We start from the raw sequence: 19092 nt of genomic DNA, 5'->3' as shown, positions 1-19092 counted from the left end.
TTATTCCCAGTAATTCATATAGATAACTTCACATTTGCATTTACCATCTTTCTCATCATGCCTCCATCATGTGCCCCCCTTTTTGACCCCTGGTTTCCTACGTTTTATTTACTCAGCTGCTGCGTGGAGACTTTGAAGCCCACAGGCCTTCAGCAAGTCTCTTAAACAACATCACTTGCCATTTATTCTCAGAATAAGTCCCGGTTTATTATGTTAACACCTACAAAGTGTTTTTAACCAAACCCTCTCACTCACCTACAGCTGGATTTGTTCTACGCACATGTGCAGATGATGTTCGACTCGGGTGCTCTAGGGCGTCTTTACCAGCTCCTCTGGAAGACTGTTGAGGATCTTGGGTCGCTCTTCAGTTTGCATAATGGCTGCCCCAGGGGCATCCCTGATTTGGGGTAGTGGAAAGGTAAGCAGGGTTTCTGTCTGCAGAGCTATAGACTCCTGAAAATAAACTTTGAAATGGCTGAAAGGAAAGCCTGGATTATTTTAAAGAGGTATTCTACATCCCTAAGACCTGCTTTACATGCACATACTGGAATTATTAGTGGTGTTTTATACTCCATTATGCTTATTTATACTGTGAAAATTTGTGCGAATCTGGGCGTCTGTGTTTCTTTACAAAGTGCCATCGTCATCTACTGGCCTGGCATGCATAATACAGCGATTTTTACATGACAACGATGTACTAAAAACATACAACAACGCTGTCAAAACGATCCCCGTTCATACAGATCTGCGAAAATAACTAAAAAGGCTGTATTATGCATGCATGGCCAGTAGTTGGCGATGTCACTTTGACAAGAAACACCCCATGAACATGTAATATGCATGTAGTCACCGTTTAAAAAAAAAATCACGTCTTTGTCGTTTACATGGAGACGGTAAAGGTATCGTTTTCAAAACCTTGGACTTTGAAACCCATTTCAAAAGCTTGCGTTTTCAGGCCCCAAAACGGCGTTGTTTTGCGTTTTCAGTTGAAAACGGCGTCGTGTAAAAACCCTGTTAGTCGTTTTTAGTGGATCCATGTATTCTAGAATCATTTTGACAACGGCATCATCTGTACAAGTTTTTAGTACATCGTTGCCGTGTAAACGTACCCTAAGAATGATGGTGGCAAGTTTTGTGCAGTCAACCAATGCTCCCTTTTTTCCCTGAAAAACTAGTTTGCTACCAATGTGCTAATGCCAGTGAATGTCAATTTATATAAAACTGTATCGAACAAGTGCACCCCACCCTGAGAGACTGACGTCCAACTGTTAGACTAATAGACATTTTGCCTGGCACTTCGACAAGTCAAACAGGAATCAGAACCTCCCTTTTCACCCACAACACAAATGCAAGCAAAACAATACTCCCAATAATTCTGCACTGTCCTAATGTACACCGCTGTATGGCTATAGCCCGGTTCACTCTAAGGACAAATTTATAAACTGGGAGTAGTATTGCTTTTTTTTTCAGTGTAATGTACACCATCAATAATGTTTACTCAAACCTTTATCCTGAATATGATTTTGGATTTTCATTCAATAGAGCTTGATAGATAAAGGATGCTTTGTTAGCCCACTGTTGTGGTAGTGGGCTGAATAGTTTTGATATAAAACATATGGACCTGTAATGAAATTCAAGTACATCTCTTCACGGTGTCAGTTTTAAATCCCGGCGGGTTGAAGATTTGCATGTAGCAGCCTTTGGTATGTAGCGTTACTTCAGAACGAATCAGGCGGATGCCACAGTCCTGTTTTGGAGTCAGCGCTGATAGGCTTTGTTCCAAAACTTGGTGTGCTACATTCTACCGCCTACATAGGCAGCACCTTCTAAGACAACATGGAACACAAGTGACTGATTTGCAAAACTCTTATTAGAAAGCAAAATCTACATGCATGAAGTGGACAAAACTCACAAAAGTCAGTTCAGGAAGTAAAAACTCATTCATTTTCTCCGTAAAGAAAATAACTTATAAAACACTTAAGACAGCCTAACTGTGAGCTATGAGGTTGTTAATCGATACTTTTTGCTTCTGTTAAAGCCGTCTGTCCTCATTATTTCAACAGTGGAATTCGTGGTGAAAAACTACATTACCCATGATGCTGTACAGAAAATTCCACCAGGATCAAAACAAGCAAAACACACCAAAAGTGAGTTCGCCCACTCCCACGAAGCACTGCGAATGTGATCTCCCAACACCCTCAAAACACTTAATATATCTGCATATTTTGAACTTAAACTTAAAATATATATTTTTTTATATATTATCAGCATTTTTAAAAGAGTAGTTTTATATTTCTCCATCTTTTTAATTCAATTATGCTGTTCGCAGTGCTTCATTGTAGTTCTTTCCTCTCACTAAAGCCGTCAAGAACGTCTTGTATCTTTGTGCTTTTGTACGATTTTTTGCTTCAAATCAAAGATTGTATTGTTATGATTCACCTCGCAGCTGGTTAGCTTGGTTCATGGCTTATAACGCTTTAACAGACATTTTTGAAATCCCTATGGGAGAAATGAATGGAAAAATACTTTCGGAATCAGCGGAGTTTGATATTAGCATGTTGCTAAGCTAACAATACGTAAACATAAAAATACATAAACACAAATATTGGGAACTGTAAATAAGCCAAATTTTAATTAGATTTAACTTTTCTATTAAGACTTCAGTATTGAATGGAATACAAGTATTTGTAGTAGTTAAACATTTAGCTTGGTTCATCGGCCATTTTAGATTTTTTCCCCCCACTAAGCTAGTCGCAATTTTGGGATCACCTTGTATGAGAACATGCAATTCTTTCTAATAATTTGGCCGAAATTAGTTATCTTAAAAGGAAACATAATATTGCTGCTTGGAACGCAGCCTTCGTGTTGTGCTTACATTGTCAAAAAATGCTGTCTATAGTAGGTACTAGGTAGGCAGCTTGCTAGATTTTGGAAGTGTAGGCTAGTATAAAAAATGACTGATGCTCACATTTGACCGCTGAATTTTTTCTGGCACAAAACTTATTTTTCACATCATGTCATCACTAGTTTCTTTGCACTATAAGAACTTACGCTTGTTTTGGCGATTTGTTCTGGGAAAATACATGTCAGGTGAACCTTAACACATCTGTTTTATTGCTGTTTTATATTGTTTAATGTAAGCCATGCGATATATCCTGCTGAAAACGCAATTTTATATATATATTCATTCTTGTTTTGAATATAAATACCCTGTTCGATTTCTTTCATTTCCTATGAACTTGTGTGTACCCTGTTAAATTTATTCATGTATGGCTGAAAGAGGCTTTTCAATACTGCCTCGCCTCTAAAATAAACAAGTATTTCTGTTCATAATAAAAGGACATTTCATCTCAATTAAAATAAGCCCCGGGATTTACCACCAGCAGTTAATTTAATGTGACATGTCCTTTGTGAATACTTAAAAGGCGGCTCACATCTGGAATACTCATAACTGCTCTAGGAAGAATCGCATTTACGCTATTGAACAGATGATTTAAACACATTTCTACTTTTTAGAGTGGTGCGAACAATCATGCAGTCATAAACGGATGTCTTTATTCTATGTTAAAGGTTAAACGCCTGTTAAGAGATAATTTAAGTCAATGCAAATAGTGTAAACTTTAGAGAACTCTAGAGTAATTCTTTTGGCAGAACATGACAGGATGTACTAATAAACAAAACACATTCCAAGTGACCAAAATTAATCCCACAGAGAATCATTAAAAAGACAAATTGAGCTCCAAAAAGCTTCTCCTGAATTTGCAGATCAATTAGGGGTGAAATTGAGACGTTGTTCATAAGATGCTGTTTTGAAAAGAAAGAAAAACAAGATTGAAACCTGGTGCACTTTTTTTGGACTTTGAGTATTTCGTTTTTATTGTGAATTACTTTTGCTGACAACTTGGAAATTTTTAAATTTAACAAATTAAGTTTTATTTTTAATACCCCATAACAAAATCGTTTATGTGTGTGTGTTTTAAGCATAAATCAAACAATTTTTGAGATTTATCTGATCATCTTTTTCAAAATATACACTGATCAGGCATAACATTATGACCTAATATTGTGTTGGTCCCCCTTTTGCTGCCAAAACAGCCCTGACCCGTCGAGGCATGGACTCCCCTAGACCCCTGTTGTGCTGTTGTATCTGGCACCAAGATGTTAGCTGCAGATCTTTTAAGTCCTGTAAGTTGCGAGGTGGGGCCTCCATGGATCGCACTTGTTTGTTCAGAACATTCCACAGATGCTCTATTGAGATCTGGGGAATTTGGAGGCCAGGTTAACACCTCACACTTGTTGTTGTGCTCCTCAAACCATTCCTGAATAATTTTTGCTTTGTGGCAGGGCACGTTATCTTGCTGAAAGAGGTCACAGACATCAGGGAATACCTTTTCCATGAAAGGGTGTAGATGGTCTGCAACAATGCTTAGGTAGGTGGTAGTTGTCAAAGTAACATCCTCATGGATGGCAGGATCCAAGGTTTCCCTGCCAGCAGAACATTGCCCAAAGCATCACACTGGATAATTCCTTAATTTTCACAATTAACCCATATTGTCTTTTTGAACACCATAAAATGCCAATGCATAGATCTGACACACTGGTCAGAACTCCTGCATCCCACTGTATTCCTGTCTCGGCAGCTCAGCTCCTCTCACTCCCATTGGGTCCTCTGTGGTCTGACTGATGGGGGGGCCAAAGAAGGTTTCCTAGAAGAGAAATGTTTTCTCATGTTTACAGCTATTTGATGTCTCTAGCAGATTCTCAGGTCTCAAGCTAATATCCATTGGCGTCCGTCTCTCTAGAGTCCAAAGTCAAGTCATTTGACCTTTCTATTGTTGACTGACCCTGGGCAGCTATACCCTCATTTTTGACATGCTTCGATACATGATGTCCAAAATTCCCATAAATGCTGGAAACTATGAGAACCACTTCAGAAATTTGATATGCATTAAAGACAAAATGAATGAATCACAATTGGCCTATTTCTTTAAAAAAAAAATTGTTGTGTGATTAAGATCACAACATCAATGTGCATTATTTTTATTGGTAGACCATCATTCTGCATTATTTTGAAGAAATTAAATGCTTGTTTCCGTTTTCATGAACTTTCTCTGCCTTTTTCTTCTTTGTTCATTGTAACAAGGACTGCAAAGATGGGGGGAAATAATATTGACCATAATATCTTAGTCTATACCTTTTACGATCCAATTGTAGATTAAATAAAGTCCTATCAATCTGATTAATTTTATCTTAAATGTCACATTACTGAAGTTAAATGTGGTATGAATGCCGTGTCATGTCTTTAACAGTACTGTTTTTGTGTTGCTTAGCTTCACTGTGGCGTTGTAACGTCTTAGCCATTAGCTAATAGAAATTTTCCTGAACAAGGAAGGCATATTTTAATTATTATTTGTTATATTCAGCCGTATCATATCATACTAGATTACATTTATAGGCATGATTACACCTTAAATAGAATAATTTCTTCATTCCTTTCTGTGTAATTAGTGCTACGTTAGCACAGTTAGCATTTAGAAAAAGATTAGCTTGAGCTATGTTGTGCTCTAAAAAAACAGCCACTCCTCAGGTAAGTTTGATAACACTTTCTCATGTATGTGATATTATAACAAAGAAGGGCTAATTTTATCCATTTCTATTACTATTATGAGTGATATAGCTCAAAACAAACCTCCAATGAGTTTACTTGAACATGTATGGATATAATCCAAGTAGATCAATGATAATGCCAAGTATTTTTTATAATAGTGGTGATAAAGATCATGTCATTGTCATCTTCGCTAATACTATAATTATGGCAAAAGCATAAGCTAGCTATAGTCTATATAAAGAAGTATGATGTCTATCAAACTGGTGATCTGGCACTATATCTCATATTTAACTGACGTCTTGTGAGTTTTCCAAGCAATCTTGTCATCTACTTAATTCATCAACTTAATTTATCATAGCTCGATATGACTGTGTATGGTCATGGAGAGGTTTCTTTCTTTGTTATGGAGTGCCAGTGGTGCCCCGGTGGGTCGTTGACTCTGATGTGACTGGTCAGTGTTAAGGATGAATGGCCAGAGGTCAGACCTTGCTGTCTCAACCTTTTGTTTATGGTCCCAGGATGGTGATCAAACTGTGCCAAGCGGTTCTGCGAACATGGAGACCAATACAGTCACATAGAATCACTCCCACAGAACCCACTGGCATCAGGCATGTCTTTTTGTACACTGCTTTTACCCTGCTGAAACAAAATCCTGCCTAAGATGACAGCTGTGTTTTAGACCATTGGTGACAATGGTTGTAAGATCAACTTGGCTCATAATGCTTTTGAGAAACGCTGCCCTGGTCACCAGGTCATTAGCTCATTAGTTCAAGCTGGTCTATTGGTCATTAGCTAGTCCAAGCCGGTCTATAGGTCAATAGCTAGTTCATACGGGTCTATAGGTCATTAGCTAGTCCAAGATAGTCATTAGCTAGTATAAGGTGGTTTATAGGCCATTAGCTAGCCCAAGATAGTCATTAGCTAGTATAAGGTGGTCTATAGGCCATTAGCTAGTCCAAGATAGTCATTAGCTATAAGGTGGTCTAGGTCATTAGCTAGTCCAAGATGGTCATTAGCTCTTTAGCTAGTCCAAGCTGGTCTATAGGTCATTAGCTAGTTCTAACTGGTCTATAGGTCATTTGCTAGTTCAAGATGGTCATCATCTCATTTTCTAGTCCAAGCTGGTCTGTAGGTCATTTGCTAGTCCAAGATGGTCATTATCTCATTATCTAGTCCAAGCTGGTGTATAGGTAATTTTCAAGTCCAAGATGGTCATTAGCTCTTTAGCTAGTCCAGGCTGGTTTAAAGGTCATTTTCTAGTCCAAGATGGTCTATAGGTCATTTGCTAGTTCAAGCTGGTCTATAGGTCATTTGCTAGTCTAAGATGGTCATTATCTCATTAGCTGGTCCAAGATGGTCATTAGCTCTTTAGCTAGTCCAAGATGATCATTATCTCATTAGCTAGTCCAAGATGGTCTATAGATCATTTGCTAGTGCAAGATGGTCATTTGCTCTTTAGCTAGTCCAAGATGGTCTATAGGTCATTTGCTAGTCCAAGATGGTCTATAGATCATTTGCTAGTTCAAACTGGTCTATAGGTCATTTGCTAGTCCACGATGGTCATTATCTCATTAGCTAATCCAAGATGGTCTATAGGTCATTTACTAGTCCAAGATGGTGTATAGGTAATTTGCAAGTCCAAGATGGTCATTAGCTCTTTAGCTAGTACAGGCTGGTCTAAAGGTCATTTTCTAGTCCAAGATGGTCTATAGGTCATTTGCTAGTTCAAGCTGGTCTATAGGTCATTTGCTAGTTCAAGCTGGTCTATAGGTCGTTTGCTAGTCCACGATGGTCATTAGCTCTTTATGTAGTTTAGGCAGTTTAGGTAGTCCAAGCTGGTCTATAGGTCATTTGCTAGTCCAAGATGGTCTATATGTAATTTGCTAGTCCATAATGGTCTATAGGTCATTTGCTAGTCCAAGATGGTCATCATCTCATTAGCAAGTCCAAGATGCATGGTCTATAGGTCATTTGCTAGTCCAAGATGGTCTATAGGTCATTTGCTGGTCCACAATGGTCATTAGCTCTTTAGGTAGTCCAAGCTGGTCTATAGGGCATTTGCTAGTCCAAGATGGTCATTTCTCTCTTTAGCTAGTTCAAGCTGGTCTATAGGTCATTTGCTAGTTCAAGATGGTCTATAAGTCATTTGCTAGTCCAAGATGGTCTATAGGTCATTTGCTAGTCCAAGCTGGTCTATATGTCATTAGCTAGTCCAAGCTGGTCTGTAGGTCATTTGCTAGTTCAAGATGGTCATCATCTCATTAGCTAGTCCAAGCTGGTCTATAAGTCATTTGCTAGTTCAAGATGGCCATTAGCTCTTTAGCTAGTCCAAGCTGGTCTATAGGTAATTTGCTAGTCCAAAATGGTCATTATCTCATTAGCTAGTCCAAGATAGTCTATAGGTCATTTGCTAGTCCAAGATGGTCATTAGCTAGTCCAAGCTGGTCTATAGATTATTTGCTAGTCTAAGATGGTCATAAACTAGTCCAAGCTGGTCTATAAGTCTTTTGCCAGTCTAAGATGGTCATTGACTAGTCCAATCTGGTCTAGTCTTGACTAACAATCTCATTAATTTTATCAAGGGTGTTTGATTAGGACGAGTTCGAAAATGTGTTGTGTTGGTGCGGATCCAGGAACAGGATTGGGAAACACTGAGCTAGTAGTTAGTCACTTACTTGTAGTTACTTAGTTACTTGTAGACCATCTTTAGGTTTGGAACATGGTGGCTGGTTGACCAGCTAATAACCAGTAACAGTTCAGCAGAAATGAGTTAAAATAAGGGAACATATGAGTGTTTTTGCATCCATTTTTAAATGGGTTTTTGTGTTCATTTGTAAAGATTATCATGATTAACAAAACATAAATCATAAACTTTTGTTGGTCACGGAGCTTATTATCTGCAATGATCCAAAAGCCAACTGAATTGAGGGAACCAGTGTTGATGCTAACTTCCAGGTTTATGTATAAATGTTTTTACGCTACCCAAAATGATCCGTGAAATTTTTCCCACTGCTGCTTCATGATGTCCTCATAGTACCCCAGGGGCGCCATTTGGAGAGCATTCCATCATGCCACCCAGACCGGGGTCCCATGACCTTTCACCTGTGTGGTCCTTCTGAAGGTCAGACCAGTCTTCATTGAATCTTCTCTCATAGCTTAAAAAAGGTGTCTGCTTATAATAGACTGATGTGCTCCCAAGACAGCACTAGAGGAACCCTGATCGGTTCATTTGCCATTGTGGTTATTGCTCCTGTAGGACCAAAAGAGGCTCCTTATGTCTCTGACGCAGCCTGGGCTGAGCGACCCAGTCGCCCATATATCTCATCTGCTCTGAATGAAAGCTTTGCTTATTCGGCCTCCAAAAATAACTTCCTTTAATTGCAGATAGGAAGCCATATCGCAGAGCAGGTTTTTCCTATTTGCAGGGAGCAACAGGGCCACATCTCCTATTAAATCAGGCCTAGAACTGAGAATAATACTTAATATTCACTGAAGAATGTGCAAGAATCATTTATTGTGTTATTTAACATGGTTTTATTGCTCTTCCATGTGCTGTTAGCCCTTGGATACAGTTCAACAATGAGGGGATGTCACACAGAAAGATCTGGCAAGCAGAAATGTGGGTAAATATGATATTGGGTGCTTTTAAAAAAAGGTTAGGTCGATGTGTGAAACCATTTATGACCAACTTTGTGTTGCTGACCTTGTGAAAATATACATGTTCATTTTTGAATAAATGGTTTTCTGGGAACTCTGGACTTTTGGCTGACTTCAGTGTGACTTGACAACCACTTTATTCACGTTGATGTGAAATTTTGTCCTTCGTGTTTGTACGTTCTTGACAAACTATGTATTTTCAATTAACTTATACATTTATGTTTTGAAAGACTTAGTATTTCATCTCTTGTACACTTAGCAATTTTTAACCATGACCAGAGTATACTTTTCACATTTTTGTTTCAAGATCCAAATTGTTCTGCCAAGAAACTGGTTTCATTCTGAACTATTTTACCATGCAACGGTCAGTCAACAAAAGACACATAGATATGAACCCATTGCTTTGACAAACCACAGCTAACACAATATATCAGAGACTTGTTGTTCTCAAGAAAGTTGAGAATGTCAGATGATATTAAAACGTTTCTCAAAGCCTAGATTAACAAACATTATGGTTGTGTAACTTAGAACAACGTCAAAGCCAAGCAGGCAGAAGGTCACCAAATTGATTTTGCAGTTTAGTTTCATTCCTCAAATTTAAATTGGCCAAGCACTTGGCAAATTGGCACTTGGCAACAGCACTTTTCACTGTTTGTATCCCTCCGCTTACTTCAGTCAGACTCTAAATGGTGAGTATTTCTCAATAATAACCAACTAGTGACCCTTTCTGCAGGTTACATGATTTCTCCAGTAGGCGGCGACAAGTGCAATGCTGAGAATGATTCACTGAATTGATTTGTTCAAAAACATTGATTCATTCAATAACGAATCACCACTGACGGGAATGTTTGCTTTGTTTGGAACTATTTTCGTTGGCGGACCAAAAAGGATTAAGATATGTCTAGCGATTTTGTGACTAAAAACGTGAGTACTTAATATGAACCTTTTGTTTACTGAACTTGTGTATACAAGCAGACACCAATGCTGACGTGATTCAACCGTGTGGCACGAGGCATTTATGGAAACAACGCTCTTGTGTGAGTGATAAGCCTTATTGCTGAATTACTGTAGCATATATTTATGGATTATTATACAGAGATATTTTTGACCGCTATAATTTAAATTTAGTAAGAAATCGCGTTGGGTTTTGTCAAGAGTCTGTTCCGTCGTTGTTAGAGATTGTTGTTAAATCTTGAGAAAATAAATAATAAAGCTGCAATGAGAGATAGCCTACAACACAAGATATTGCGTCAATAGATGCAACAGGCCTGTTGGTAAATATACTCAAGCTATTCAGTAAAATTATTTGAAATAAGCTGAACCCACACATAATAAAACTAAAACATAATCATTATAAAAATTAAGGCAAGTCCAAGGGCGCCGCAATCTTTTGGGAGTCATGAAGCCAAAACCTGAAGTGATTAATCTTAAGTGAAAAATTTACTAATGGACATGACGTAACCAATGAATAAATTCTAGACAAAAATGATTCTATGAGTAATGAATGAATCCTGTATGGCCATAGAAATTTCCGTTCCAGAGAAAAACCATGCTGCTATAACGTGGTTGACAAATCATCCCATTAAAATCACATCAATAAAGCGTGTGCCCAAACCCGCATATGAATCAAAGGTCTCACCTTTCTCTCCCTTTTCCATCTTTCTCCGTCTTGTTCTTCTGAACAGCCTGTTTTCAATAGGCCCACAGCAGCAGCGTGACCCTTCACTCCATCCCAGGGTTAAGGAAACAGTTTTCCCCGAGTCATGATGGATCTTGGAACATTCCAGATCTGTTTACAGTTACGAACGACCCATTATGGATGTCGCTTGTCAGACATGAGGGATGTTTGATAGGGCACTATGAACTTTTTGTCCTGCACTAAGACATTTGTCTTTCAGGACTGTGATTCTCCATATTGTTAATGTAGCCTCTGATCGCTTTTGACAGCCGGACCCAAACCAGAAAACTGTAATAGCTCTTTTATATTCAAGCTAGTAGATTTTCAGGTTGTAATGCTGGCACAACAAAACGTGTGCACAACATCCCATAGATTGCAGCTTGATGGAGCATCCTTAAACAAACCTCTAACCCTTCATATTAAACTTTTTGTGCACTTTTTTTCTATACAGACATGAACAAACTTGTGCAGCTTAATTAAGAACCATTAGATAGGCCTATGCCTCTATTAGCTATGCAAAAAGGCTAAAAACCACCGTGAACATCTTGGCAACTGCCCTTGCAACGCATCTACAAAACCATTTTTTTTTGACAATGTAAAAATCTACATGATCTATGAACTAATATCCCCAGTTTGATCCCAACTGCAAGATTCATCCTGATCTTGTAGAATTCATTTGTGTAACGCAAAGAGGTTTTATTTGAATTAGCCCATATCAGTTTTCTGTTTCTGTAAAAGACATTAAAGGGAATTAAATATTAATGAAAACTGTCGTCAGGAAGAGATACATCAACATCGGAGGTAAGAGATATTCTCCAACAGGACTGACCTGGTTCAGACTTCTGTTTAAACCATTTCACATAATGCATGTTTCGATAGTCTGATGTCATTGGTGAATACATCAGTATTTTTTGTCTAAAACTATCAAACATTCATTTAGTAAGATATATTTATTCAACATTTATTTGATAAATAACCAGTCTATTTTTAGGACACATTTTTATTCAAATAAATTTTGAGTCAAAATTGCATAGAATGTTATGACATGTCTAAAATTGAAGAGTAATTTTCTTAGCCCAAATAAAATGAATGGTTTAAAAAAAAAAAAACTAGGCTATTTTTCAATGATCGCATTTAAGATATTTTGTCTAAAAAGAAGTTAAAGGGATAGTTCACCCAAAAATGAAACTTCTGTCTTTTCTCACCCTTATGTTTTTTCCAAACCTGTGTGAGTTAATTTCTTCTGTTGAACACAAAAGAAGATATTTTGAAGAATGTCGGTAACCAGACAGTTGCCATTGACTTCAATAGTAGGAAAAAATACAATGGAAGTCAATGGGGTCCATGATCAACTGTCTGGTTCCCAACGTTCTTCAAAATGTCTTCTTTTGTTTTCAACAGAAGAAAGAAACACATACAGGTTTGGGTAAGTAAATTATGACCGAAGTTTCATTTTTGGGTGAACTATCCCTTTAATATCTTACGAAATTGTTTATTTAGATTTTATTTAATATTTTACTGGAAACTTTAGTTTTTTTTTTGCAGTGTAATCAGTCACTGTTGTCTATTTGAAAAGCGCATTGCTTAGACACTGATTTTCCCATTTCTGTGTGGTTTGGAGCGGTTTCAAACATTTCCTATCTTAATTCACTCTTCTGATAACAATTTGCAGAACCTCGACAACCTTCCAAGAACGTCCTAAATGAAGATCTACAGGCGTATCAGATGAAATAGCACTCTACAGATAAGTCTTCGTTTATTTGGCTCTTGAACACACAGTTGGAGGAAACGGACTTGGGTTTGAGGTTGAGGAAATGAATGTGCGTGTCCGTTTCCCTCAGCATGGTGCTGTCACGGAGCGTGTTCTCCCTCACCGAGGAAAGACGTGACAAATTACCGTGTGATTTGAGGCCGACGCGCTGCGGTGGTACCTGTCCGCCCAAAGAGCGAGTTGTGTGTGCTTCTCATTAGTACTAGATTAAGCTGTTCAGAGCCATACAGTAAAACATGACCGAATCTCCCTGGATTACTCCAACTCTCCAGAGACGGGATAACATGGGCCGCTGCTGTCCCGCTGTGTTAGATTTACTTCTCTCGTGATTCGAGCTGAGTTTGATGGCCTTTCGTGAATGTAGTCCTTGAACCATAAGTAGAAACATTTCTTTATCGCAAGCACGTATACTACGCCATAATTGTGGATAATGTGAATGTTTTTCGGTGATGAAACATCTGGATGTAAAGAATAGGAGGTCTGGGGCTTGATTTTGGTATGCGGCTCTATTTATGTCCCAAAACTAAACCCATTCGCATAGCCTACTTGTGGAACATATGATTTCATTATTAGCAGTGTTAAGTTACTCTAAAAAAGTAATTTATTAGCTATAGTGTTGCAAAGGGGCTGAACATTTCCAGTACATTTCCAGAAATTTTCCAAAAGTTACTAATTACTTTCCAAAAGTTGCTAAATACTTTCTAAATCCCCTTTAAACCTCGGACATTTGAACAATACAAGGATAGACACAAAACTGCACTTTTGATTTCTTTCAGTAACGAAATAAAAAATTGCATTAAATTATTCTAGAACTGATCAAAGTGTGTAAAATTTTAACATTACAATTTGATGTTAAATCCACTATTGTAGAATTGTTCTAATCTATACAGTAAATAATGCAATTACATCAGAAGTAACTAATTAAATTGCAGAAAAAAGTAATTCAATTATAGTAATTAGATTACTTAGTAATTAATTACTCCCAACAATGATTATTAGTATTGCTGATTTATGCATAAAGCCTAGTGTTGTCACGATATTGGAATTTCCAACTTCGATATGATATATCTTGAAAAATATCGATATTCGATACCATTTTCGATACCATGGGTGGAAAACTGCCATCCTGCCATACAGATAATTTGTTATTATCTTATAATTTTGTTGATAATTTGGGTAATTTTGTTGTAATAGCTTACACACAGCACAGGGAGGCTTTATTTGAATCATTGAACTAGCCTACATTTACAAAAAAAGACAAGTAAACAGTCTGCAATAAAATAAGAACAAATAAACATATTGCAAATGATAGCTCAAATAAATACAATAGAATAAAGAGACAAATGAAATGGCTTTAAGTTTTTCAGGTGTGTCTAACAGTAGTTTTAAGGTTAGAAATACTACAGAAATGAAAGTAATCAAATGTAAATTTTGTAAATACAGATTAATATAGATAAATACAGATTAATGCTTACAATTAAAGCTACAAAAGTTATTCAGCCAAGAACAGCGAGTGATTTTCTCTTTGTCTTTTGTTCTTTGATTAACATGACAGCTTATGTGCAGATTCAATATACTGTTGAACAACATTGAGTTCTCTTTCTCAACTATTTACGTTCCAAAACTGACTGTATTTACCTGAATACCCTGCAAGAGAATTGACCATTTAAGTGCAATAAAGCACGAAAAAGAAATAAATATGGAACTCACACGTTGTTTGAGAGGTGAAATAGTAAATTTTTTACTTTTTATTTAGTATTGAATGGAATTTGAGTGTATTTTATGATTTGCTTTTCAAGTACGCTATCTTGGATTTTGAATTGAGCTTGCCGCAATGCGTTCTGGGATTGCTTCATTTGTGAAATACAACTGATACTAGTGTTGTCAAAAGTACCGACCGCACTACCAAGTCGGTACTGAAATTTAAAGAATGTGACGCTTTGAGCGCTCTTGAGCTGAATCATAAACAGCTCGGATTGCCCATTGTGCTCACGCGCTCATCAAATATGTCTGTGATTGGCTACAATGACCAGCGCTTCAAAAACATGTTAGAAATATACATCAATGACGCTTTTCACAGAGCGTTTACACAGACACACACGGGAGCACACACCCTACACTACCGGTCCGCTGGTCGACGCCTGCTTTTGCTCTCAAACGCTCCCACTTTCAAAACACTTTCAAACACTTCCGTGTGCTTTCAAACGCTCCCGTCAGTTCGTGTTTTGATCATTGTAGCCAATCACAGACACATCCGATGAGCACGTGAGCACAATGGCCAGTCAGAGGTGTTTACGATTCCAGCTCAACAGCGCTCAAAGTGTCACATTTCAGTACCGACTTGGTATCGCGGTCAGTACTTGACAACATTAACTGATACTGGCGTAAATTTAATAAAAGGCTGTTTATTTTGTCGTTTTTGCATTGGGTGGGTAGGTAGGCGTCTCATTAGGTTTTGGAACATAGCTAGCGTTAGCATTCTAGTAGACCTGTCGCGTTTGGTCGATACAATCGACTGCGTCGACGCTGTTAATTAGTCGACGTCAAAAATTTTGGTCGACTGGGTAAGTTGGGTACGATATGAAATTGTATTAGTACCGGTACTTTAAAAATGACAGCGCTCTAATAAGAGCAGTATTTCTTAGTTTTCGTCGATGTGTGACAGCAGGAGTGAGGACATGTGTGAGCTCTGCTTCCACCATTCACTAAACAATGGAAGCAGAACAGTCCAATATATATGCGCAGCTCAGGGAAAAGAAAGCAAAAGAAAAGAGCGGCGCGGCCGGGACGTGCTCGCGCGCGCTGCGCTGCCGGACTCTGATCTGAAGCGCTCGCAGCCGCACACACGCCTTTCACTCAGACAGATTGCGACGCCAGTTTTGCAGATTATTGGGTTTGAATGGTAAAAAATCTGTAAAAATGCACGTCCTGGGCGAGTATTCGGGTAAACACAGTCGGATATGTCTTTAGTGAACGACTTGAATGAGAAATCGGGTGTTACAATGAATTTGGTCCTTGCAAGTCTTAAAGGACCAGACCTAATATTCTGTGTGAAGCAGGGCAGAGCAGGAATATGCCGGCCAAGTAAGTTTATAGGGTTTTTTTAAACCCTAAAACAATGATAAAACAATGAATAGTCAGTTCTGTCATATTATTAAATTACTTTTACCGTTTTTTTGCCATGGTATTGATTCAGTATCGGTATTGAGGTATTTTAGTCTGGTATCGTATCAAAGTCATAATTTTGGTATCGTGATTCGTGACAACACTATTCTAAATAACAAGTATTTGCTGATATTCTCTCTTTTATGTTATGTTGGTTTAGAAATGTGTACCTTTTTACATTTTTACTCTTTTAGTTTTACATTTTGTCAAGGGCTTGCTTACATTTATACTTTTTTATAGTACACAACTGAAGGCCAATGTTGCAAGTTAAATTAAATGTTTTTAAGTAAAATTGTTGTAAATTATTGTGATTAGTCGATAGATTAATCAATATAAAAATAGTCGTTAGTGGCAGCCCTACATTCTAGATCATTCATGTGTGCTGGTGAGCTTTTACACACCCAGACTACAGCAAAAGTGAGCTTGAACAGGGGCAGCTTTAACTTTCTGCTTCTTTTTTTACTTGCATCCCTTATTAATCCAATATACTTAAATAACGTGTATACAATATACTAAAATACAATAAACAACATGAGTTTTCTTTCTCAACTATTATGTTCCAAAACTGACTGTATTATACTCGGCAAGATCGGCATTTTGACATAACTTTGTAGGTATTTGACCGTTCAATAAGTGCAATAAGCCATGAAAAAGCAATACAAAAAGACATACACGCTTTTTGAGAGGCGGCTTTATGAGAGCAGCACTTATATAGATATTTTTGACAACACTATTATACAATCCCTAATTACTTTTGAAAGCACATTTTATACCCATCCACATAAACCATTCCCTCTCTTCTCAGTATAAAAGCTTAATCAGACGAGAAAATAATTTGCGTCCATATGTTTCTAGTATTAGAAGTGACACTTGTAATGTATTTGTAGTCTGTCCCTGGTGTGGAGGACTCGTATCGAACTTTCACTACAGATATCGTACACTCAGAAGTTAAAAATGAGTCCAGGGGTCCCGCCTTCCCTCAAGGTCAAACATCTCAAAGTGTTTGCTTTAAGCAGCAGAAATGACTAGTGATTTTTACAATAAATACCAGCTGTATTGATTTCACTGCTCTATTATTTAGTGACTAGCAATCTCTGATTGACACAAGCCAACAGTGGAGTTAAACTGAACCACCTTTTTGTAGGTGTGGTTGTAGATTACATGTCAAATGTCAGTTCTCAGACCTTTTAAAATCATCCTTAGTAAATATGAATGCATTTTATACGTCACAGTCCCAAAAATGTTTTTTTTTCTCCAGAAATCCCTGTTTTAAGGTGCAGACGTCTGGCTCTACTGACCCTAAGGCAACATTCACACTGGTGCCTTTTTAATTGGACATTTTTACAATAAAAAGTCGCATATAACAAAAGAAACATACATCTGTCCAGTGCTTATTAGAAATACCTGATGAAAAGAACATGTAGGGCTGTTTGTTTATGGTTCCTAGAGTTTACAGAGGAAAATGAATCATATTATTATATATGTTATATATATATTACATATAATTTATGTATCTATAGACTATGTAGGGTAAACAATCTACATTGAGACATTTTAGTGCACAGGGTATTAGTTTGAGTACAAGAAGTTATGTTAAAATAAAATATGAATCTCTCACACAATAATATTAAATTTTATTTTAAATGAAAAAAGCATTTAAATTAAGATATACATCTTTAAATGCAAAAAGTCTGGCTGTGCTTAATGGGTACATGTTTGCACACCCCTGTTGCCATTAAGCTCACAACATGTTTTTTTTGGGGGAAATTCTTGCTTATTTTAAACAACATTTTTAAAGAATAATTATATAAAGATTAACTTGAAGTGACAACCATGAGTTAATATTTAAAGTCTGTTTATGAAGTATTTACATGGATGCTTAATGTGGATGAGCTTAAAGGGAGCACACTGAGCTTTATTGGAACAGCAAATCTTTTTTAAATGAATACATATTATTCAATTCAATTTAAAAGGACAATTTTGCTAATAAATAATCTAGGTCATGCATTAAGTTCATACATATTTTAATATGAACAGCTATTATTTAAAATATCTATGAAATCATACTAATATTTGTAAGAAATTATGAAATACAGGGAGTGCAGAATTATTAGGCACGTTGATTTTCTGATCATATTTTTTTTCCAGGCACGTTTGACCAATTCCAAACCACAGTAATCCTAATAACTACTATTGATTTAGTATTTAAAAATGTATAAGTGATATATAATTGTTCATGAAGGCTGGAAATGAAAATCACCTTATATTCAGGTGTGCAGAATTATTAGGCATGTTTTCTTTTACAGATAAATTGAGCCAAAAAAGAGATTTAACTCAGACTGAAAAGTCAAAAATTATTAAATGCCCATGAGAAGGATGCAATACTAATGCAATACTAGACATTGCAGTTAAGGCATGACCGTTGGACAGTGAAATGCTCGTTGGGTCAGCAGGATCTGACAAAAACAGGTGGTGAAGAAAAGACACCTATTAACCGCAAAAGAATTAAGAATTAAGGTGAAGAATTAAGGGTGAAACCATCAGGAACCCTTTAGTCTCCAGCGCCACCATTTTCCAAAGCTGCAACCTACCTGAAGTCTCCAGAAGTGCAAGGTGTCAGGATCTCAGAGACTTCAGTTAGGAAAAGAATCCTAAAAAATGACCCCCACTAGATAAGAATCACAAGTTGAAGTGTTGTAAAATACATGAAGAAGGTTTTTTTATAGGCTTTTTTATAGACTCCAGGTAGGTTGCAGCTCTGGAAAATGGTGGCGCTGGAGACTAAAGGGTTCCTGATGGTTTCACACTTAATTCTTCACCTTAATTCTTAATTCTTTTGCAGTTAACAGGTGTCTTTTCTCCGCCACATGTTTTTGTCTGACCCTGCAGACCCAACGAGCATTTCACTGTCCAATGGTCATGACTCATGCCTTAACTGCAATGTCTAGTATTGCATTAGTATTGCATCCTTCTCATGGGCATTTAATAATTTTTGACTTTTCAGTCTGAGTTAAATCTCTTTTTTGGCTCAATTTATCTGTAAAAGAAAACATGCCTAATAATTCTGCACACCTGAATATAAGGTGATTTTCATTTCCAGCCTTCATGAACAATTATATCACTTATACATTACTAAATACTAAATTAATAGTAGTTATTAGGATTACTGTGGTTTGGAATTGGTCAAATGTGCCTGGAAAAAAAATATGATCA

Source organism: Gobio gobio (genome assembly GCF_949357685.1).
Source record: "Gobio gobio genome assembly, chromosome: 24".
NCBI lineage: Eukaryota > Metazoa > Chordata > Actinopteri > Cypriniformes > Gobionidae > Gobio > Gobio gobio.
The sequence above is the reverse complement of the archived record's forward strand: the minus strand, read 5'-3'. Positions refer to the sequence as shown.